The sequence below is a fragment of the Elephas maximus genome, chromosome 1 (genome assembly GCF_024166365.1).
Source record: "Elephas maximus indicus isolate mEleMax1 chromosome 1, mEleMax1 primary haplotype, whole genome shotgun sequence".
Taxonomy (NCBI): domain Eukaryota; kingdom Metazoa; phylum Chordata; class Mammalia; order Proboscidea; family Elephantidae; genus Elephas; species Elephas maximus.
This window is the reverse complement of record NC_064819.1, coordinates 73,605,415-73,629,215: the sequence shown is the minus strand read 5'-3', so window position 1 is coordinate 73,629,215 and position 23,801 is coordinate 73,605,415. Positions and strand designations below refer to the sequence as shown.

General features: G+C 41.6%; 1 long non-coding RNA gene and 8 other non-coding genes across 9 annotated transcripts; 3 read left to right on the top strand and 6 right to left on the bottom strand.

Annotated features, from left to right (window-relative positions):
* Positions 1–426: 426 nt before the first annotated feature.
* Positions 427–516, bottom strand: TRNAY-GUA (transfer RNA tyrosine (anticodon GUA)). Its single transcript is given in 2 exon segments — positions 427–462; positions 480–516. It is a non-coding gene; the product is annotated as a tRNA-Tyr (tRNA).
* Positions 517–3,506: 2,990 nt separating this feature from the next.
* Positions 3,507–3,579, top strand: TRNAA-AGC (transfer RNA alanine (anticodon AGC)). Its single transcript has one exon. It is a non-coding gene; the product is annotated as a tRNA-Ala (tRNA).
* Positions 3,580–5,533: 1,954 nt separating this feature from the next.
* Positions 5,534–5,621, bottom strand: TRNAY-GUA (transfer RNA tyrosine (anticodon GUA)). The gene is given in 2 exon segments: positions 5,534–5,569; positions 5,585–5,621. It is a non-coding gene; the product is annotated as a tRNA-Tyr (tRNA).
* Positions 5,622–8,715: 3,094 nt separating this feature from the next.
* On the top strand, positions 8,716–14,395 carry LOC126077005 (uncharacterized). The gene is made up of 3 exons (XR_007517641.1): positions 8,716–8,793; positions 9,280–9,389; positions 12,673–14,395. It is a non-coding gene; the product is annotated as an uncharacterized LOC126077005 (long non-coding RNA).
* Positions 14,396–17,405: 3,010 nt separating this feature from the next.
* On the bottom strand, positions 17,406–17,478 carry TRNAK-CUU (transfer RNA lysine (anticodon CUU)). Its single transcript has one exon. It is a non-coding gene; the product is annotated as a tRNA-Lys (tRNA).
* A 1,257-nt stretch (positions 17,479–18,735) lies between these two features.
* On the bottom strand, positions 18,736–18,807 carry TRNAP-AGG (transfer RNA proline (anticodon AGG)). Its single transcript has one exon. It is a non-coding gene; the product is annotated as a tRNA-Pro (tRNA).
* A 1,071-nt stretch (positions 18,808–19,878) lies between these two features.
* On the bottom strand, positions 19,879–19,952 carry TRNAI-AAU (transfer RNA isoleucine (anticodon AAU)). The gene has a single exon. It is a non-coding gene; the product is annotated as a tRNA-Ile (tRNA).
* Positions 19,953–20,482: 530 nt separating this feature from the next.
* Positions 20,483–20,554, bottom strand: TRNAA-CGC (transfer RNA alanine (anticodon CGC)). Its single transcript has one exon. It is a non-coding gene; the product is annotated as a tRNA-Ala (tRNA).
* An 891-nt stretch (positions 20,555–21,445) lies between these two features.
* On the top strand, positions 21,446–21,518 carry TRNAK-UUU (transfer RNA lysine (anticodon UUU)). The gene has a single exon. It is a non-coding gene; the product is annotated as a tRNA-Lys (tRNA).
* Positions 21,519–23,801: the final 2,283 nt, after the last annotated feature.

Sequence of the window (23,801 nt, the reverse complement as noted above, 5' to 3'; positions counted from 1 at the left end):
GCTCCTTCTCAACTGAACTCTGTCGTGGGCGCCGCCCCTGATTTGTTGGTCCGGCGTGGACACGGCAGAAGCCCCAACTATCTTGGTGGCGGGAGCGGCAAGAAAAACTGCATTTGATGACCACTGGTGGTGGGAAACAAGCATGGGGGCAAGAAGCAGGGATCCCGCAGGAGAGTTGAGGGTGGGGGACGAAGCGGAAGAGAAGGGCGTCACTGTTGCCAGGTAAGAATTTCACAAGTGAAAACTGAAAACTACGTCTGCCTGAAAACCTTGACTTTCAGTGAACCTGGGGCCCTTCCCTGAAACAATCAGCGCCTCCATGTTTGAACTGAAATGGCGGCCTAACTGGAATTGTCTTTTTGACAGGGTAACATTTGAGATGGCCAGTATCTATGCAGATGAGGTCAACAGTTTGCAAAAACGCCGTCCTTCGGGCCGGATTCGAACCAGCGACCTAAGGATACCTAGAGCTAGTACACCTACAGTCCTCCGCTCTACCAACTGAGCTACCGAAGGGGGCTTGGAGTGCCCTGGTCTTAAAAATCCCCAAAATAATGATTATTCTGATAGTGCCTGCTCTTGTATTTATATTGACTTTGAAAGTATAGCTATTTCTGAAGTAGTCTTCTTATGCACTGGAAGTGTTCTATATAATGATCTGGGTCTGGTTTTATGAATTTATAAACATGTAAACATTTTATTAGGTTGCGTATTTAAGATACTAGGATATTACTGGATGTATGTAAACTATATCTCAAAACAAAACCAGTACCAGGATCCTACGTCCTCCTCCTCTAGGTATCAACCTCCAGGATTATGCCTGATACCCTGTTGTCCCTCGGTTACCTTCCTTTTCTCTCTTAAATGTGCTTTGGTTTGGCAGGGAAATGATATGGTTACCCTAACTACGGACAACTGTGTTGAATAAAGTTTTAGGGTCGTGAAACAGCGATGTCCAGTGCATTTTGTACCATTGACATTCTCCTTTCTGAAAGTCAAATGTGAGATCATGTATATTCATAACTCTAACGATGAAGCATGTGGGTTATTTTGTGTATACACGTGTGTGTGTAGATTTTTTTAGTTGGATAAATTATTTGGGTGGTTTATAGTATATTGCAGAGAGGAGCATTTAAAATGAAACAAAAACCTTCAAAACTTTTTATTGGAAGTATATTCTTTTTCAAAGCAAATTGTCAAACATCAAGTTTCAGCCAGGATTGTCACAGCTCAGCTTCTTGCTCCTAAGGCAAGAATGAACGCAAACAGGTAATGTGCTAAACCGCCCGGAGGGAAAAGACCTTCATTGATGATGTATGTAAGGAAGACTCTTAAGTGGATTTCTCAATATTATTTTAAAATTTCGACAAAAAAAAATCACAGTCACCAACACCTCCCATCAGAAATATTGAGAACAATTATATTTAACTCAGTAATCCCTTTCCTTGAGAAACTAAGCAAACATCATCTGGTAACATTTCCTAACCTAACAGAGAGTGAACAGCTTGGGGGGGGGGGGGCAGAGAGAGGATGGAAAATGGCGGTTTCTTCTGCCTACTATCAGGTGTACTATTTGGGCCTTGGATATGCGATGCAAAAGCAGCAGAGATACCAACATGTGGTGAAATTTCAGGGATGCTACTGGATTCAATTGCTGATACAGCGAGGAACTGTCTCTGCCAGGATTCAGAAATTTTACTCAGGTAACAGAGGAACAGGAAGCCCCAGGAAGCAAACAGGAAGGAGCAAGTCCACTTTTCCCTCTCCATCCTTGCATTCTCCCTCTGGCTTCCCTAAAGCTTAACAGGGATCAGGTAGTAAAGCAGCAATGTGGTTTATAGGGTCCCATCCCTGTGTCACAAGGTGGATTAAAGAAGGGTAGGTTTGGAGTTGAGAGTCAATAGTTTCACAACTGATAAAACTTCCATGTGAATTTTAAGGTAATATTCTTGATCTTCATTTTACCACTGTGGAAACCGAGTGATTGGAGAACTTAATACCTAATACAATGTTATTAGAAATGCGTACTTCCAACTCATGGCTCAAAGCCTCTATACAAACCAGTCGCTTTCAGTTCAGTCATGCCAAAGCACATCCCATGGACCTGAGCTATGGGGCTGAGCTAGTTTCTTTCACTCCAGTCCCACACTTGCTCCCCTAATAGGGTCATAGAAAAGAAGCAGAGAGAAAAAAATGAGGACATTTGTAACTGAATAAATTCTGGCCAGCGAAGAGTAAGGAGAAAGCACCTAAATGATGATAAGAGTCAAGGCAAGGCTGACCTTGAGCAGAGGTTTGAGATAAATGATGAGTTTCTTCATATATTTGGATCACCTAAGTTTTTAACTTTCTTGCCTAAGATGTGGGGGGCAGGAAGGCGGGGGTGTCGTTTCATCCCACAGAAAGTTATCTATTTTTTTTTAGCCCTAATTGCAATGAAAAAGCAAAAGAGAAGATCAAGCATTAAGGACAGTATAAAGGTCTAAAAAGGCCTAGTACTGGTGCCCTTCACAGCATAGGGACATAGAGTCACTTTCTTAAATAAGCTGTTAGGCTTTCTCCATTTCAACCTTAATCATCTTGCATCAATTTAATTGAGGCTAGAAAACATAAAACCCTAGAAAGAGGAAGTCTCTAATAGTGGAATTTCAGGCAAAGAAGCAGTCGCAGGCGCCAATGTTGGGTAGGGGCCTCCAAAACAACGCCCAGAGGAGCCTCCTCTTCAGAACCAGCTTCTGACAGCACCAACAAATCACCTGATGCCTGGTACTTGACAGGTCCGTAAGAAAGAGGGAACTGCTTTTGTCTTTTTTGCAAGGACTCTGGCTCTAAGGCTGTAGCCATAAGTATATTCGCGTCCCTTATTAATGTTTACCTTGGGGGGCGGGAGGAGGAGTGGGAAACTTGTACTCAACCCTTGAGGAAAATTGTAACTACAGGGGCCTGAATGCAGTGAGAAATTAATCAGGACGCAGGCCCCCTCGTGGCCATGCATCTGAGAGCGGTGATAAAGAAAGGGACATTCGTAGACCATAGTGACCCTGGACAATCTGTTTCTGGGGACAGCAGAGACAACTGGTGGAAATTTAGGGGAACAGGGATTGGAGGGAATTACTGGGAAAGCCAACGCCAAGCCTCACTGCTTGAGGAACTTGATATTTCTTCATAGGGGCATCTGCAATTTCCTTTGGTTCCCGTTTTCCCTCAGTACGATTCCAGTGTTAAACTTACGCCTAATTCCCAAGATTTTCTGTGGACTTCGCGTCCTGATCTACGGGCACTCTGTGTCCTTCTCCCGACAGGACCCAGCAACCTGGAACAGATTAGAAGTGGTCCTGAGGGGCGGAATTTGTCCAGGGGCTATCTGATCACAACTGAGTCGCAAACCTGCTCTTAGTCCTGTTGGCTCTAACTACAAATAATGACCACACATTGAAATAGCAGAGGGTCATGAATTACTTCAAGATATTAAAGAGTGTAAAGGATGTATAGCCACGTATCCAGCCGGGGAATTAGCTCAAATGGTAGAGCGCTCGCTTAGCATGCGAGAGGTAGCGGGATCGATGCCCGCATTCTCCAGTTTTATGTTCCTCTTACCCTTGAGCCTTTACTCTCGTCCTCAGTAAATATGTGCCAAAAAACATGTTAGCTTGACAACATGCGCCCATTTCTTAATAGGAATGGTCTGTCCATGAAGACCCACATATTTTAAAGTACCGCGGTCTTCAACCAGTGCTAAAATACACAAAGCCAACTTCGGGATTTCTCTCATGATTTCCAGGCCTGAATCTTTGTCTCCGCCATGTGGTCTTACAAATCTACACTTTAGTCCTTTGTGTATTAACATTACAGTTTAATTCTCAGAATCTGTTTCCCATATGCCCGGCCTATTGAGGGTCACTTCAAGTTCTTGCAACTAGGGCAGATGCACTCCCATTTCTTATGGAAATGATGGAGACCCAAAGAATATGTAGGTGTGTTTGAGATTTGTTTTTTTACAACCACTTTTCCTCTTCTGGAGTCATCCAGCTGTATCTTAGGTAGTACTGAGGTGTTTAGCGGTGCTGGAATATGGCGGAATACAGGTTAAAATATAAGAGGGGAATTGCGGTGGAGGGCCTATCTGGATTAGAATCCAAGGTGTCTTGGCAAGCTCAAGCTAGAACTATCTAATAAACTTTGTATCCAAATCCCAAACCTTATCTTTGAAAATTGAACTATTTTTCCTTTTAACCTCAACTCACTTTCAAAAAGCAGGGAGTTAATTGAGAGCCTCCAATTTAGACCAGTCTCCAGCTATTGTTAGGGATAGTCTCCAGTGTCTTTTTTTTTCTCAAACTACCACCCTACTTCAACGAGCCTGGGCTTCGGTGTTCTCTATTAGCTCTCCAGGTAATTCTGATACACGTCAAAATTTGAGGATCATTTGCGTAATGGATAAAAGTTCCGGAGCATGAAGAGGAAGGTTAAAAAAAAATTCGCTAAGCACAAGATCCTCAGACGATTCTTCCTTGCTTTGATCTAAGGTCTTTGCCGTCGAGGACTTCTCCAAGGTATTCGAAATCACCTTTTTTGAGACAGGATAAAAGTGGAACTAATATATATTATATTATGTATTATGTAATAATATATAATATATATTAATGGAATTGGCACTAAATAAGCAAATGCTTTCTATTGTTAAGCGAGATAATTTCCCACATGAGGAAGAAATCCTGCCCACTTTTCCAATTATTTTATTTTATTTCTATTATCTCCCCCAGAAACTTTGTTTTTCTTCTAGCAGTGGATCTCAAACCTTGCAGTACATTAACATCATCTAGGGAGCTTTTTATAGGCTCGCTGTGAGTCGGAAGGGACTCGATGACAACGGCTTTTAGGGGGCTCTTCAAAATGCCAGTGTCTGGGTATCAACTCCAAAGTGGCCAAAGTATAGGCTCTTTGTAAAATCTCCCCAGGAAATTCTGATATCCATCGAAGTATCTCAGGAGTAGTGAGAACCACAGTGACATAATTAAACGGAAAAGGAAAGGTACTCTCCTGAATTGTATCCGGACCCCGACGCCTTGGGCGGCTGCCTAAGCTTGAGCGCTCCACTTGGAAAAAACCTTGGCTGCCTAAGCTTGAGCGCTCCACTTGGAAAAAACCTTCCCTGCGCCTCAGAACTTTCGGACCACAAGGGGGCGCATGTGTACCACCAATTACTAGCGAGTCTGCGCCCTACCAGCCCGCCCCTCTCTGCGGCTCCGGACTCCTGGTTGGGGGAGGAGACTCTTCTCGGGACCCCAAGTCCAGCGGCCTTGTCTCTGATCCATCTCGTCAGCGCTCGGGGGTACTCCACAGCCCCCGCTCGTATATAAACTAGGACTGAAGTCTGATTGTACGTATTAATAATTGTTATGGAGACCAATGATTCAAAAATAATAGAGCAATACGCCGCACATCGAGGATAGTCTTTAATAGACGCACGTAAAAGATACGTGTAAATAGAATGTGCCTTTCCGATGGTGCAAAAACACTACAAAAGACGAGTTCCTTCGAGCCGGATTCGAACCAGCGACCTAAGGATGCCTGACAGCCTCCACTACAGTCCTCCGCTCTACCAACTGAGCTATCGAAGGACCCGCGAAGTCTTTGGAACCCGCCGAGGATGCCATCTCTGCGCGAGGTTGGAGGCTCACGCATTTGCAGTTTCAGCTGCCCCGGCTGGTAACAGGTCCCGCCCTGCGGCCTCTGCGTTATCTGTGATCCAGCACCCCTCCAGAACCGACATTCAGAGGTCCTCTGCCCCGACCAGGGAGAAAACTGGAACACTGCCACTCAACACTTTGCAAAAAAGGAAAATTAAATGTTAGGATAAACAAGTAACTGATAAAGGCTTAGCGATGAGAATCTCGATTTTGACCTCTAATAATTAACAGAGAGAGAGAGAGGGAAATAAGCATACTAAAATGTTCTTCACTTGACATTAGTCCCTGTAGATAAACCAGACCATAACACTGATTCTTAACAACCTGTCGACGGGGAGCTAAAACAATATATTTTTTATTGATCTACCCTAACACAGAGGTAGAAAGTAATATGTCACTCAAGTATCAGTTAATTTTGCAAAGTGAAAAATTCTAATGTAGTTTTCTATGACTGAAAGGTCAGATGGCTATTACGCTTCCTTGTCAACGAAAGAGCGGTTTATAAGACTTAGATATAGACCAAAGAGCAGAGAAATTCACCTGAGGTGGCATCCAACGTCAGGTATCTGTTTGGTTCATCTTCAAGTTACATTAAAGGTCATTACCTTGTCACATGATGGAACCACATGTATAGGGCAAATGACCCCACTCATGCAAGTAGACCAATGAGACAAGTATTCACTCTTCTGTGGTACAAAGACTTATATTCCCCTCCTCCTGGGTAAATATTAAAAGCAGGTTGTTAGTTAACTTGGCCATTAACATAAAGTCTTCATGAAACATCTTATTTTGAGTGGGACCAGTATGAAGTGTAAAATTTTATTTCATCCTCACTCCAATTGGAACTATCTGTTTTATCAAAATACACTTTTTGAAACTTTAAATGCATGACTCATACAAATGAAAGATGAACAGTTGACAAAAGACTTAACTCAGTAAGAGAGCCAGTAAGACGGTAAAACTGGTTCGAAGAATTATAGGAAAGACAGTATTTATAGTCACTGAAAGAAGCAATGCTGTAATAATATGGCTAAACGAGATACAGACTGGAAAATGCCCTACAGGGCAATACAACTGTAGTTTTTTAAACAGGGCTGAAAATAACTACACCTTTATCAGACGAAGTTCATTCACCCTTACAGAATTGTAAAATATCCTAATCAATAAGTAGTAAATCAAAGTCACATACTCATAGAGCAGTGATTCCCCACAGCGACAATTTTGCCTCCCATTTGACAACATGAGGAGATTGTCAGGGTTGAGGAGATGCTACTGGCAGGTAATACGCAGAGATCAAGAATGCTGCTAACCATCTACAATGCACAGCCTCCCACAACCAAAAATTATCCAGTCCAAAATACTTCAAGCTTAAGTATTCTCTGACTAAGACTCACATGTATATATGGTCAACTGATTTTTAACAAAGGTGCAAAGGCAGTTAAGTAAAGAAAGGGTAGTCTTTTCAATAAATGGCACTGGAACAACTGGATATTCATATGCAAAAAAAATGAACTTCCATCCATAACTCACCATATGTAAACAATTAACTCAATATAGATTACACACCTAAATGTAAAACTTAAAATTATAAAACTTCAAGAACGTGTTCATTTGTTTGTGTGCTGAACCATTTGGTCTAAGTTACAGAGATCATGACAATTCAACCCTAAATACTTTAGCATGTATCTAAAAAATTAAGTGATTATTATACTTATCCACATCACCATTATCACACCCAATAAAATTAACACGGATTAAAAAAAAAAAAAAGTGTTCTCTGACTAGAGAATGAGATTATCCTTGGGCAAATCTGTTTGAAAATGCTGTAGGTCTAGGATGACATTGAAAAGACATGTAGCCACTTTGTTGTTGCTCTTGCCTAGTTTTACATTTTAGATGATTACTTAATCTGAAGGCTGGAGGAAGCCTGGTAAATATAATCGACTTATTTTTTAAAGTCAATATGAATTTTTTTTAAAGACTCCATTAATTTCTTTTTAAAGGTTTTTTTTTTTTTAACTAGTACATCTCCCTTATCACTCTCAATTTGTACCTTTCCCTTAGCTATCCGTATGCATTTTTCTAAAGTTCTGAGATCTTTGTCATCTTAACGTTTTCTAATCTTCTCCATTTTTTTGAAATTCTACAACCACCACCTGATTCTGACCCCGGCCATGTCCTGACAGGACACCTGTGATCTTCAAATTGGTTTCCGATTTGCCCCCTCAGTTCTGTTTTCCACACAAGACAGAAAGGCCTCACCGAAAAGAGTCATTAAAGAGAGTCCCTGTTTCCTACCACTCTCCCCACAGGCTCTTTACTGTGAAAGATAATAATTGGGTTCCCCTGAAATAAATATTGATTCACAAGGAACGTGACCCCTCTTATTAAAAGTCTGATCTGCCACTAGTACCATCCAGTGTATAACAAGTGTGGTCTATGAATTGTTATGATTGTGGATTGGGGCTTATACTTAAGGGACCTTGTGTGCAGCCCTGCACCTGCAGGGAGACAGGATCCACTCCTTCCTTCCTTTTCTCTTGTCTCACATTTCAGCAGATTCACAGAGAGGCTGAGACAGGCCTCAAGGAGACTTGAGCGAGAGGGGGAAGTGGCAGATTTGGAGGATCCCTAGGGATGTGTGTAAATAACATGTATTCCTGTAGGTCAGGAATCATGTGTGATTCTTCTATTCATACTCAGAATTATTTTCAAAATAAAATATAACCCAACACGAAAACAGGAAGCAGGAAGGATTTGGTGGTCTTTTCTTTTTCTCCTTCATAAATACTCTTAGATGCGAGAGGGAGATGAGAGTCTCCGAAACCTCTCCTGCGGGTTCAACCTCCTCCGAACCCTGCGAGACGAGAGAGGGTCAGGAGCGCATGTGGTCCCCAAGCCCAGTAGCCGGAGCCGGAATCTGAGAACACCTACGCTCTGGCTCAGGGCTTATTTGACTTGCTAATTAGGAGGCGGCTACAACTTTTGAGACGACTGGTACGGCGCCCTAACGCACACGGAAAAGGAAGCATCGCGAGACCTTCCCCTCATTTTCGCGGGAGAGTTCTCTGTGTCGGCGCCCGACGGCTGTTTTGGCCTGAAGGTCCGTGTAGCTCTCCTTCTTTTACACTTTTGTCAGCTTCCTCACTCTAACCACCCGACACACTTTCTTTCCCTGTGTGTTTGGTAGCAGCGTGGTTTTTGCGAAGGGTTAAGAGGGAAATGGTGGACGGAAAGCAGACGATGAGGGCATTCTGCGGGCCGTTGGGGGCGGGGACGCAAGATTGGTGCGGAGATGGGGAGCGGGTCGGAGGCGGGATGGGTCACGTGACGTCACTGGGGTCACGTGCGGGGAAGGCTTGGGTGTGTGCGGCCGTGGAGGCTGGGGACCGCGGTGGGGAGGCAATGGCAGTTGCTCTGCTGTCAACGGGCCCGGCCTAAAACCACACCGGCGATGGGAGAAGGAAGTTTTATAATGCGCGCTGTGCACCCTCATAGTTGTCGGTCAAATAAATGTTATTTTAAGTGCGGCCCATGTTGCAAAGTAACGTTCTTCTGTTCATTCATGAACTTCCATTCACTCCTTCAGTAAAGGTTTACTGCGTGCCTGCTGAGAGGTTGGGGAAGACCCCTGGAGTTCTTGCGAGCTGATGTTCCACACAGGAAACTGGAGTGTCGGCCTCCACTACAGAGACGGGAGTGAGTGCAGAACCAACTTCTGTGAAATGTGTTTTAATATGTACGGTATTGTAATATTTAACAAGAACTAATCATATACATAGACACTGTTGAACACTATTTAGAAGTAGATAATGAGTTTCGGTAGTAGAAGTTACAGCTGTATGACAGGTCATTTAGTAGTGTGTAGGATGGAATGGACGGAACACAGGTTTTGGAGCCCCTTAGGCTACTTTTGAATGCAGTTTCTCTCACTACTGTGTGACCTCTGCCTTCTCTGTGTCTTACGCATGGTAGGGATGATGAAGATAATAGATATCCTAACAGGGTCGTTTTGAATATCAAATGAAATAGCATTTATAAAGCACAATACATGAAATTGCTGCTCACTGCCCACCCCACAGGCTCAAGCAGGGGAACCCACATAAGACGTTTTGAAAGGCTTTCATCTGGGTGTCGTCCTTGAGAGGTTTAGAGTCTATGAGTTCAAGAATACACCAGATGAAGCATAAGGTTAACAATTTAATCCTTAACAGGTCTGAAAAAACTTAAGTACATGGAATTCAGATGACACAGGAGATCAGATTTGGGTGAACTTAATTAAGTAAGCCCAAGATGGGACAAGCTCTCTAGAGAGGGCTTTTGAAGGACATGATTGATTAAAATCACTTACGACAAAAGTAGAGCGAGCTATTTTGGATTCATTCCAGTATCAAGTATATGTAAGCAAGATCTAAAAGTTACTTGATTTTTTTTTCTTAACGTTGGGCTCAGTGTCATAATTGAACAAAGACTTCAGCTGTTGGAGTTTTGAGATTAATATGTAATCAGCAGTGACGTTTATATTCACAAACTTGTATTAAGCACTGACTATACAGATTATACCAGACAGTACTCTAAGTTCCTGGGAACACATAGAGACAAATACGGCAGTTTCAGTCCCCAAAGGCTGTACAAAATTTAAAAGCTCAAAGAATAAGTTTGAGTCATTGAGTTAAAGGATTTCAGTTTTGGACATATGACTCAGAATACTTAAAATTCAAGGTTATGGGATTGCTCATAATGGAAAGTGTAAAATATGTGCTGGACCACAGACAGACATTGAAAATGATTACACATGGCAAAGTTTGTCAACAGCTGCCCTGCCTTAAGGTAAATCACTTTTCCTCATAGACTAATTGCAAATATCTAACATGAGGACTATCTTAGTTATCTAGTGCTGCTGTAACAAATACCACAAGTGGATGGCTTTAACGAATGGGAATTTATTCTCTTAGAGTTTAGGAAGCTAGAAGTCTGAATTCAGGTCGCCAGATTCAGGGCAAGGCTTTCTCTCTCTGTCAGCTCTGGGGGAAGTCCTGGTCGTCAGTCTTCCCCTGTCTAGGAGCCTCTCATCACAGGAACCCCATGCCGAAAGGACTCACTGTGCTCCTGGGTCTTCTTTTGTGGTGGTACTGAGGTCCCTTTCCTCTCTGCTCACCCCTCTCATATTTCAAAAGAGGTTGACTCAAGATACAAACTAGTCCTGTAGATTGTGTCCTGCCCATTAACATAATGGACAGCTCACTCCAAAATAGGATCATAACCAATGGCGTAGCGGCTAGGATTTAACACATAGGGCATTTACATCAGATCACAAAATGGAGGACCACCACACAGTACTGGGAATCGTGGCCTAGCCACATTGACACATATTTTGGGGGGACACAATTCAATCCATGACAAGGACTGTCATAACCAGATTAAAATGCACTTTGTAACTAACAACTAGCATCAGTATTTCCAGGGTAAAATTTGATGTTTTTCCTTGAGTTTTTTTGTTTGTTTAAATTGATTTGTAACTTCTTAAGCCTCCATGATTTTTAGCAAATGTATTCTATGCTAGAACTGTAAGATTAAAAAGAGGAAAAACCAAAAGAACCAGGATATAAGAAAATTAAATGGTAAAGTTTATAAAACTTTGCTAGACATTACATAGCTGTAAGGAAACACTCCAAAGTATCTGCTCAGTACTAGACATTACATACCCTTCACTGACAGGTCAGGGACTATGTCTGTCTTGTTGTGTTCATGGTTAGCTTGCAAGCACACAACATAGTGCCTTGCCTGTGGCAGGTCTTAATAAATGATAATTGTTGTTAATGCTAAATAAAAAAATTTTAGTGAATAAAAAACTATGAGGTAGGAATTAATATTGTCAGAGAGGTGATTTGTCCAAGATTTTATTGCTCCAGTCAAGATCCCTTCTGACTTTAGAAGAATCCATGTAATATCTTAGGGCATTGATGCCAAACACAGCAAGTAGAAACAGAATCAAGTGGCTTGGTTGAGTCTCGTGGAGAAAGGGTACAACGTAGAGAACTCCGAGAAGACTTTGAGTTGCAGAAGAATTCGGTGAAAGATAATGTGGAAGAAATCTGAGATAACCTATTTCCTGATTATTCCCAATCCTTTCAGCTACATGTCCTTGCACACAGTCTTCCAAAGTGATGTGGAGAGTGGAGACTTCCCCGGAGAGGCCTTCTTTCAGTGTGGCTAGTCTAGGTCTATCCTCAGTCACCTGGCCCGTCCTCACAGTGCAGCCCTGGGACAGGGCAGGATTGCTAGCTGGAGCATTTCCCTTTTTAATTGTTACACCTGTGGACTCTTTAGCTAAGAACTGTGGAAGGCACTTTCTTGCCCGGTACTTGGATTCTTACAGGCATCAAGGAGAAGGTGTCCTTTTTCTTACCTCTCTTTATTTTACTGTTTTCCCTCTCTGAAGCCTCCCTAGAGTCTCCTGTATGTGCATTAAACATTGATGTATTCTCAGATGATAAAGTATGTCCCGAAGAAGGTCACCTATTGGTGGAGTTCAGGTGTTATGTCCAAAAGGTGATTTGTGTGCTCTGAAAACACTCACAGATATTATCCTAGCTGAGTCTCATAACAACCCTGTAAGCTGAATACACAGAACAAGTATTACTCCCCTTTAATAGGAGACTGAGAGTCTGATCATGTAATTGATTTGCCTAGCACAGAAAAATTTTTAAGTGGCAAAAGCTGTATCTACGTACCTATGCGCAGTACACCCCTTTTGGATACTCACAAGGCTTAGAGCAGAGTCAAGGCTCTGTGAAGTCCTCCAGTAAAGGAACATGTTTAGCTTTCTCAAAGCTAGTGTTTTTGAAGTACACTTAGCAACGGAATCTTTACTTAGAGTAACCTTCCTTAATGATCTGTGTGATACTAGAACATGTTTTGAGAAATGCTGCTATAAACTGCTCCATCAGAATGAAGTTAAAGAAAAAAATTTTCTCTTTAGGAAGTTCTGTGACCTGCCCCCGCAAAATCATCTCACTGTCTGGCAAACAAATTTTTGCTGCATCTCAGCTGTATCCTTTATGGTATATTTTAAACACATTTTCTGCTGTTCTGTCGTTGGTAGAGAGGAAGAATAGCTGGTTGCCATTTTCTATGAAAAGAAATTGCTACATCTAGAGACCTTTATTATGCCATTCATCTGCACAGTCTTGGCTCTAGCAGAATAAGTCCTGAGAGCAGATAGTTTTCTTGACAGGTGAGAAGCATCTTTAGATCATATCTGTGTTCGGAAGGATAATTCTCTCAGAGGTAGGGTGAATGGAATGGAAGTGGGAAAAACCAAGCTCCTAAAGGCAACTATTGGGTCTTGCTCTATCTTCCATACTCAACATATTGTTTGGGACCAGTGAGTGCTCAGTTCATGTTGGACTAAATTGCAGTGTTTCATTCTTTTGTACATAGGGGTCACTGTGAGTCAGAATCGACTCGACAGCACCTAACAACAACAAATTAAATATCTAATATTTTGTCTTACGTTGTCTACTTTGCTTTACTTGTCCAAATGCATTGTCCTACACATACATATTACTAACAAATTTATTGTGTTTGTCTTTAAATACTTTGCCAGGTTTTAAGATGGTTTTCCATTTCTATCATATAGCTATGTATGTGACTGCTGACTGACTCATCGTACTGCTCAGACCTCTGGCTTCTGCCGGTGAGAGATACAGAAGGCCCACAAGGCAGGTAGATGATCAAGGGTACTATTGGGCAATTCCCCCCAATTCATTTACCTTGTTGAAGTACCCAGAGCTTACTTAGAAAGAGCATATTGTTAACAGATATTCACTTAAAGGATATGTAAGTGACTTATAAAAGGTGAAAAGATGCTCACTTTCACTCCTAATAAGAAAAAAAAAAATACTGAGATACTATTTTTTACCTGTCAGACTGGCCAAATGAACACTGGGTTGGTGAAACTGTGAAGAAACAGACATTACTTAAGGAAAATGAATTGATATAATTTCTGTGGAGCACAGTTTGGCAATATCTATAAAATTACAAAAGCACGTTCCCTTTGACCCCACCTTCTAGGGTTTTTATTCAACCAATCTCCTTGTGCATGTGCAGAATGACCTATAGGAAGTTATTCGCTGCTGTGGTGTTTTAATGGCATAAACACCCTAAAGACCACCAGTACAAGGTTGATAAAAGAAATGGCATATCCATATAATGGAAGACTACAGCTCTAAAAAAAGGAGGAAGGGGGTGCTTTATGTGCTGATATGAAAAAATCTTTGATGATTATATGCATTGTACAGAACAGTGGTATGTTATCTTTTTATAAAAAAGGGGAAAATAAAAAATTTGTATTTATTAGTTTATGTATGAAGAAGTCCTGGAAGGATATAGACAAAATTAATAACAGTGGTTGGGTTGTTCAGGGGTTTTGTTCTGTTTCTGTTTTTTGAAGAGGTGGTAACTAAACTGTTGAGTGAGAGACTTCGCTTTATGCTTTTTATATTTGAACATTGTGAATGTATTACTTACATAAAGAAATAAACTGAATTTTAAAATAAGGAGCATGTGAGTTTTATGAACATGAATTTCATGGATCAAATATCTTAGGAATTAAAATGCAGTATTCAGTAGTTATCAACCTATTCCTTTTAGTTGTCTGTAATCGCGTAGAGTTGTATTTATATGTCCTAAACACAAATTCTTTTGAGAGAGGTTTTGTTCTTTGTTGTTTTTGTTTTAAACCACTATGCTTTGAGGAAGAAAGGTTAAAAGAATTTTTAAAACAGCATGTTCCACCAAGCAGGCCGTATTTACTCATGAAGCTAATTTAATTACTAAATCTTGTTAAGCAGTATCTTAAAAAATTATGAACATTTAAGAGGGTTAAAAAGCCTTAATGTCTAGGATTCCTTCTCTACATCATTATAAGGGAAGATGGAATCCACAAGTTTCCAGGTTACAGCTGGTAAGAAGTGGCATTTTAGTAAAGAGATGAGTACAGAGATGCCCAGAATTTTCCAGTTCCTGGCACCTTTAATCCCTTTTTTTTTCCCCACAGTGTCCCTAGGCCAATAAATAAATAACAATTCCATTTATTAAGTAGGTAGTTCCAGGTATTTATGTTCTAACAACCTCTAGCCATTTGAAAAAATACGTGAATTGAAGACAGTATTTTTTATTTCATACTTAAATAACCACAGTTACCAAGTAAAGGGATGTGTGTGTCTGTTGGGCATTGTACAACTTCTCTAACCTTGGCATCAGACCGGACACCGCTACCCCCACTCTTCGTGTTCCATATTGATGTTCATGGTGTACGTTTTAATCACAGCAACTGCCAAAAACCCAGCTTTCCAAAGATGTGGCATCATTAAAAGGAATGTAGCACTATCCAATGCTGAAACTGAACTACCCAGAGCTAGTTCCTGGCGGATGTTACTATGTTTCTCTTAAAACATTAAAATATCTCACAGCAATTGGTCTTTATTTGCCTGGAGCAACAGAGGAAGGAGAGTTAGGAATAGAAGGAAATAGAATAGAACGTGTGGCTAATTGCCTCCTTGAACAATTTCCTCCTTTGCCACAAGACCAGAACTGGATGGTGCCCAGCTACCATTACTGAACGTTTTGATTTAAAAAAATCTATAGAAGAATCCTGATCAGAAGAGGAATAGTATGGAACAGAATTTCTAAATCTCATGGAATCCAGCATTTCTGGAGCCGTGGAGGCTGGATGAAGCCCAAAATTAATGCACTGAGATACTCTTTAAACCAAAAATATCCCCTGAAGTCTCCTTAATACCAAAAAATGGTTTAGCTTAACTGGTAAAGGGATGTCTGCCTTGAGCTTTATGCTCTTTTAAGATCTGTCTATATGGGATCAAATCGACAGCAGCAACTTGAAGGATTAGATAGGAAACTTAGAGGGCAATGAGTATATGTTAATAGGGGAGGAACAACTCAGAAAAAGAGGGTGAGAATGGGTGTACAACTTGAAGAATGTAAGCAATGCCACTGAACTGTATGTGTAGAAACTGTTGAATTGGTTTATGTTCTGTGTATACAATAAAAATTACAAAAAAATATTTTTTAAATATCCCATGGCACCCCTGTGAGCTGACTACAGCAACTCAGGGGCTCCGTGGCACACAATTTAGAAATCATGAGTATGGAATCATTAAAGAATCATAGAACAGCATTGTCCAATAGAACTTTTTGATGTGATTTAGTACCAGTGGGTCAGATATGGAAGCCACTGACCACATGTGGTTGAGCTTTTGAAATACGGCTAGTGTGGTTAAGGAAGAGAATTTTAAATCTACTTAGTTTTGGTTAATTTAAATTTAAATAGCCACACGTGGCTAACAAACATATTGGATAGTGCAGATGTAGAATCTTGGTGGGTTAGTGTCATTATGCTCTGCAGTCTCCACAGCCTTATAAAGGCTTGATAAAGACCAAATGGTTACAGTGGCTTGCAGAACGAAGAGCTAGTATTCCTACTGGCCTGATTATATAAACAATCAGAATATTGTAAACACACACAAAATCAAACCTGGGCATTACATCCTAGATTTTTCCCCTCCATAGAGATGATTTTATAAAGGTCCTAATCTTCTGATTTCTGAAATGTATATCCGTTTGCTAAGATCAGTTGTAAATTAATTGGTTGTCATTCTCAATTAAGTAGTCATGGGAATCAAAGCAAGCGTTTGCTTTTTTAGCAAGTTACACTTTGCTCTTACCAGCGTTTCAAAGTGTCCCTTGACATAAGTTTCGAATACAGAATCAAAAAAGTTTGGGAAATGGCATATAGTCTATCACCAACTATTGGGAGATCTATGGTGCAGCCTAGGTATGGGTGATAAGGAACTGACAACGGTGTATGACAGTGGTAATAGAAAACTCACCTCCCATTATTCCATATTGACACCTGTTTGGGCCCAAAAGCGGAGCCTCCTTTCTCAAAACTCCATGGACACTGCTGCCTCAGAGCCTCTGCCCAGCAAACTGTTCCCTTTGCTTGGACTGTCTTCACTTTCAGGCTTTACCTTTTCCAACATCTATCTTTCCCCCTGCATCCTGTTTTAGTGGGAGCTGTGCTTCAGAATCACCCGAGGATCTTGTTAAATATACAGCACCCATGCATGCGTACACAGACCTAGATCCTAAACCAGGTGGAAGTTAGGCATCTTTGTGTTTAACTAGCCTCCGAGGAGGCGCCGAAGCTAAACTCTTCAGGAGTCTCAGGAATTGTTGGAATCGTTCAACTCCATAAAATGGAAGCTACTTACGGTAATTACATGATTGCATACTTCATCTTGAAAGCGTCTACCTCTGTAAATGCGCCTTGCCTGACAGCGGTGTGTGACCTTGTATTTGAAATTACTGGGGAAACCCACCAAAACCCACTGCCGTCGAGTCCATTCTTATAGCGACCGACCCTGTAGGACAGAGTAGAACTGCCCCATAGAGTTTCCAAGGAGCGCCTGGTGGATTTGAACTGCTTTCCTCTTGGTTAGTATACCCGAAACCCAACCCGTCAGTCAATTCTGACTCATTGCCACTCTTGTAGGACAGAGTAGGACTGCCCCATAGGGCTTTCAAGGCTGTAAGTCTTTACAGAAGCAGACTGCTTCCCTACTTCTGGGTAGTAGGAGTGTGCAGAGATCAATAGACAAGCACTGAATGACTTAAAAAACAGAAAGCAGCCGCCCAACGTGGGGCTCGAACCCACGACCCTGAGATTAAGAGTCTCATGCTCTACCGACTGAGCTAGCCGGGCACTTATACGTGTTGGATTCCCTAATAATTATAAGAAGATATGTTAGCTTTTTTTTCTCCCCCTAGGGCAAGGACTATTGCTAGGATTCTAAATGTAATCAAATGGTATATTTTTGTATCATAGGTAAGATTACATGAAGCCTAAAGAATGTAAGCATTATCTTGAATGATTAACTTACACTCCACCTACTTTTTCTACATCTTCCTTCATTCTCCCAAGGCTGTCTTGACAGACCTCAAAATGTTTCCAGGAACCAAGAATTGGAGCCTCTGGATGTTACAGTGACCCCCAACTCTGGCACTCCCAGACCTCCAGGCCTGGTTGCCTACGAGACCCAAAAGGCCCAGACACAATCCTGTGCTCTCTCTCTAGCCCATACAGGAGTTCCTCTCCTGTCCTCAATACCAGTCAGTTTTTTTTGCCACGGTGCCACGTCGATGTAAAAAAAATATGTATATGTGTATATATATATATATTTATTTTTTTTTCAATGTGGCCCTGAAAAAAGCTCTGAGGTTTTCTCCCTCCTTTTCACACCTCGTGTTGTTCATTTGTCGCCCTCTCTGCAGTGACAGCTTACATACGCAGAAAAGACGGGGGAGGGTGTCGCGATTATATTTTAATAGAAAGTATCTGACAACCGCTAAAATATAGGATCCAGTGATTTTTACATGTTTTGTTTACCGCTGACCGCAAAAGCGCGTTGACCACAATAGGTACTAGGTAAATATTTGCTTAATGAGTACACCGACGGTACGCTCTAGGAGGGAAAAAAATGCCCGTCTTCTCAAGAAGGGAACAGGAAACCCTGATTCCATGCAACTGGGGAATACTCAAAGCTATGCTAACAAGGAAAGCCGCAGAGGGAAGTTGAAAAACCCATATAAATATTTTCCAAGGCCAGACTCCATAGTTCAGTGTTTTGATTTTTCCATTGAAATCGATTTCTCTGATGTGAGCAATGAATGATGGATGACGTTGAATAGAGATGGGACCATTGTTCTACACATTTCCTGGTCACAATCGCGGAGTCGGAACTTCTGTCAGAACCGGAAATATTTGCCTTTGAAGTTACTTGAGAGCCGAATGAAAACGCAAGAAAAGCCAAAATTGTAAAAGAGTACCTGTTCTTTTTTGATTAGAAAAGTTACCAGTTCATTTATAGAGATCACAAGCATATTCTGTCCACACATTTGTACTCGATGCCATAAATTCAGGTCTTGTAATTCAATTTGTGAGAGGCCAGAAATGAAAAACGGGCTCGTCCGGGATTTGAACCCGGGACCTCTCGCACCCTAAGCGAGAATCATACCCCTAGACCAACGAGCCATCTGGTTAGTAAACGGAAATTTACAAATGTATTAAATATTGACTGACTTGTTCAGCTTTCGTGTTCTTCTGCCTTTTTTAAAATTTGTGTTTATATTTCACTTTGAATGCTTTTAACCAGATCAGCGTGGTTCTCAGAACTTCCCCGAATTTTCTCACAACCTAAGCCTTATTAAGGACCCCTCCGTTGTATGAGAAACATCCGCTGCTCTTGTCGAAAATGCAGAAATTGAACTCCTACAAATCAAAGTCCCCGGAGGCTCCCTAGCTCACCTGTACATTTAACCGAGGATGACTGGGGAACCGTTTGCACGGTCTCAAAACTCACGTGGAGCTGTTGAATGACAATAAACACGGGATGAAACGAGCTGTGTTGGCTCTATTGTGTCTCCCACATTTGAGGTTCACTGAACAGGACACACAACTATACAGTCATGATTAAACAGAGAAAATTAACAGTACAAGGAAGAGGGGAATGCATAATTAGGGTGCTGAAAGCTGTTTTGGTGGGAAATGAGGCTGAGTCAAAACAAATAACATCACGAAATGGGACGCAGAGAGACTGCTGGCGTCAGCCAACCTGAACGAAAAGGCTGGTGACAGAAGGCAAGATCGGTTCTGGAAAAGGACTTAGTCCTTCCTTACCTGAGAAATCAAGGTAACAAGAAAATGTATCTCTAAGGATGGGGTTCCTCCCTTGTTATGTGAGTGGATGCTCTCCTCAAATGAGGAACCTCAACTAGCAATTGGAGATAATGAGCAGTGCCTTCTCACTTCACATTTCAGTAACTGAAGACTTACTCATGTTTTCAGACTGTTTTAGAGCCGTGTATGATTACTGAAAAAAAACTGGTGACACTCTTCTTCAGGATTTAAATCGAGCTCTTAAGGTGTCCTGGTGCTTTTCTGCTTCTCTAAGGCAAATTTTTTAGCACTCCGACTTGCGAAAAGGAGTTCTCAGGGCTTGCGTAGGACGGTTCGGTCTTGAGGCAATATGTTACCTGTGGGGGTCTCTTACTGCAGACCAGGAAAATCTAGCGAATTTAATCGCGGAAGTGAGAAAACGAGTAGTGGCCCGTACGGGGATCGAACCCGCGACCTTGGCGTTATTAGCACCACGCTCTAACCAACTGAGCTAACCGGCCGCTTCCATTAGTGGAGCTTTCAAGTTCATAACAAGAGTTTAGTCTTGTTCTTGATGTCCTATTTTAGAGGCTCGTGTATCCCAGCGGCCGACTTAGCTCATGTAAAGGTAGGCTTCATCCCTTTTTCCAATGTTTGTCCCACTCTTTCGTTCCATGACTCAGCAACGTGGGTACAACAATATTCCCTCCTCCCTTTTAATGTTCTCAGGTCAAGATTTTTTCTGCACCACAAGCCCGTAATATCACAAATTCATTAAAGAGTCCCAGGCAATATTCCAGGTGCTCTTCTTCGGGTATCTGTCTGTTGGGAATGTTTTCCTACGTTCCCGCTCCATTCGTTTCAGATAGAGATATTCCAAAATATTTCAACGCAATCCTGTTCCTTCTCTACATATACAGTTGTATATGTAACGGCTAAAAGAACACTACAGTATATTGCTAAAAAGGTTGATAGAAACAAAGATTTCACATTTTAAAAAAAAAACAGTTCTTTTTTTTTTTTTTGATAGTATTAGCGTCTAAAATGAGGTTGGAGATGCCGGGGATCGAACCCGGGGCCTCATACATGCGAAGCATGCGCTCTACCACTGAGCTACATCCCCAGCCCTCGAGCAGCCGCCTTTGTAGCTCTCCCTAGTTCTTTGAGTCCAGTTTTCTTCCCCCCGCCTACAGTTCTAGGATTTAATGAGGTTAAATTTTCTCTTATTTATTTAACAAAATATTGAAATAGTTGATGGGGCAGCATTCATCAACTTCCCAAGCCGAAGAAACCTTCCATCCATCGGACTCTTGCCAAACATTTAACCTAGAGACCGTGGGGTCATAACTAACTACCTGGACGTTCGGCAAGAAAAGAGTAAGACTCTCCCTTAAAAGCTTCTTTCGTTTTTCCTTTTTTCCAAAGGCAGCTGAGAGCTAGCGCGGGATCAAACAGCTCCCTCTGTCCCTCCACTCATTCAGGTGTCCAAAGTGAGTCCCTCCCTGAAAAGATGATACACTGACTCCTTTACAACCGCCAGCATCGGATCGGCTTCCTTTGGAAAATTCTGTTTGGGCTCAAATATAGAATATTTAAAATATTTCTTTAGGGAGCCTAGGAACTGAATGCCAGCATTCTGTTAGTTTTGTTTTGTTTTTTCAATTTTATTTCCTTGTTGTTGTTTTTGAGAATATAGTGTATTCAACATACACAGCAAAACATGCACCAATCCAACCATTTCTACATGTACAATTCAGTGACATAGATTACATTTTTCGAGGTGTGAAGCCATTCTCTGTTCTTGACTGCACTGAATTCTACATCTGCAAATATACTATACATGACATATATCTACTCTATATATAGAAAGATAATGCTAATTACCTTATTAACGAGCATTTTCTGAACAACTAACTTCATACAGAATCACATCTGAAAGTTCTAAGATCACATTCTAGTTCAAATATCGAAACAGTTTAGCCAGGGTCGAATAAGGTAGCATAGCTTAGCGTGAGCCCGGATAGCTCAGTCGGTAGAGCATCAGACTTTTAATCTGAGGGTCCAGGGTTCAAGTCCCTGTTCGGGCGTTGTTGTTTTCTGTTTTTCCCGTTTTATTTCCTGTATTTTTGTTTCAATAAATAGTAAGGGGAAAGAAGGTAAACTCAAATCAGAGGGTGATCTTACTAAATGAGAGGAAATGCTAAGCACGACGTACAGCCCAAACCCTAGGATCTGTTGGGGAAATAGAGGGGCCTAGAATTCTGGGCAGATGGCTGGGAGCCATAAATGGCACAAAAATCATTTCATCAAAGGCACCAGCAAAAGTTTCGATAACAATGTCGTAAATTATCAAAGGTTGAGCTATTTCTTGAAAAGCAACAAAATCGCAGAGCTGCTTCCTCTTCCCTACATTTGTATGCTTCTTACTGATGCTCTGCTTTCTTAGGCTCTGGAGATACCCAGGTAAACTGTACAGACATAGTGCTGTCTCTCAGAACTGAGGACCAAGAGGGGCAGAAGTTTAAAATTTTTTTGCCCATGACCTATAGCGCAAAGTTGAGTTTACTTCTCAACCCAGCCACACATATAACAGAAACAAAAATTGCATGCAATATTAATTATTCTTACCACATGAACTGTATTCTGATATTTCTGATTCTATCCTCTTAAAAATGCTGGTTAGTATCGACCGTTAAATTGATTTTACATCCCCCTCATTGGTCTGTAGGGTGATCATAAAGATGAAGTATAGGTGGTACCGGGCAGTGAGGGCTGTGTGAGTGACCACCTGCCACGCCCCTTTCTCTGAATACAAATCCCCTTCCTCACGTGACCCAAAACCTCAAGTCACTAGAGCACACCAGTACCAACACCGTCTCTGGTGGAAGCATTAAAGAAACAACTCGCAATCCTTGGTTGAGACTTCCTTTGGTAATAGCCCAAACCAGAATTTTCAGCTAGAAGCTAATGGAGAAATTAGATTTTTCCTTTCCATCAAAAATTGTTGAACAGGCTGCATACCTCCACAATAAAAAAAGAAAACCAACACTGTTGCCTTTGAGTTGATTCCAACTCATGGCAACCCTGTATGTTGCAGAGTAGAACTGAGTCCATAGGGTTTTCTTGGTTATAATCTTTATGGAAGCAGATTGCCAGGTCTTTCTTCTGCAGTGCCTCTAGGTGGGTTCCAACCACCAATCTTTCAGTTAGTAGACAAGCACAAACCTCAAGTCCTACCTAGGGATCTTCATAACCTCTACATAAACATAAATAACAGAACACTTCCCAACAGTTTCCTTCTTAGCATAGGAGGCAGCACACCAGTTACATAATCTGAGCATCTTGAGCTCAAGTCTCAGAGACAGCATAGCATTTTACAACATGAAAAACACTGCAGAAGTGGTAACCCAATGTCCATTATTATTACTGCTATGACAACAACACAAGACATGTCTTCTTAAAGTACCCGTCACCTCATAAATTTAGTAAGTCCACACAGCTTCAGAGGAAAGATTTCCTGTCTGTAGGGGCTACTACACTTGGGTTGTTACCCCACAGTTTCTTTACAATGCTTAGAGATTGCTCAAAAGAAAAAAAGCTTTCATTAGCATTATTTAAATACAAAGGGACAACTCTCTGTCACAAACTTCACAAAATAAGGGGTCCGGGAAGGGAGTCCACAAAATTGAATATTAGATCCAAAATGATTCTGACATGGTCTCCGAGAGTGTGTTGTTGTTGTTGTTGTCAGGTGCCGTCGAACCGGTTCCGACTCATAGCGACCCTATGCACAACAGAATGAAACACTGCCCGGTCCTGAGCCATCCCTACAATCCTTGTTATGCTTGATCTCGCTGTTGCAGCCACTGTGTCAATCCACCTCATTAAGGGTCTTCCTCTTTACCGCTGACTCTGTGCCTTGCCAAGCATGACGTCCTTCTCCAGGGACTGATCCCTCCTGACAACATGTCTAAAGTATGTAAGATGCAGTTTCGCCATCCTCGCCTCTAAGGAGCATTCTCGACGCACTTCTTCCAAGACAGATTTGTTCGTTCTTTTGGCAGTCCATGGTATATTCAATATTCTTCGCCAACACCACAATTCAAAGGCGTCAACTCTTCTTCAGTCTTCCTTATTCATTGTCCAGCTTTCACATGCATATGATGCGATTGAAAATACCATGGCTTGGGTCAGGCGCACCTTAGTCTTCAGGGTGATATGTTTGCTCTTCAACACATTGAAGAGGTCCTTTGCAGCAGATTTGACCAATGCAATGCATCTTTTGATTTCTTGACTGCTGCTTCCATGGCTGTTGATTGTGGATCCAAGGAAAATGAAATCCTTGACAACTTCAATCTTTTCTCCGTTTA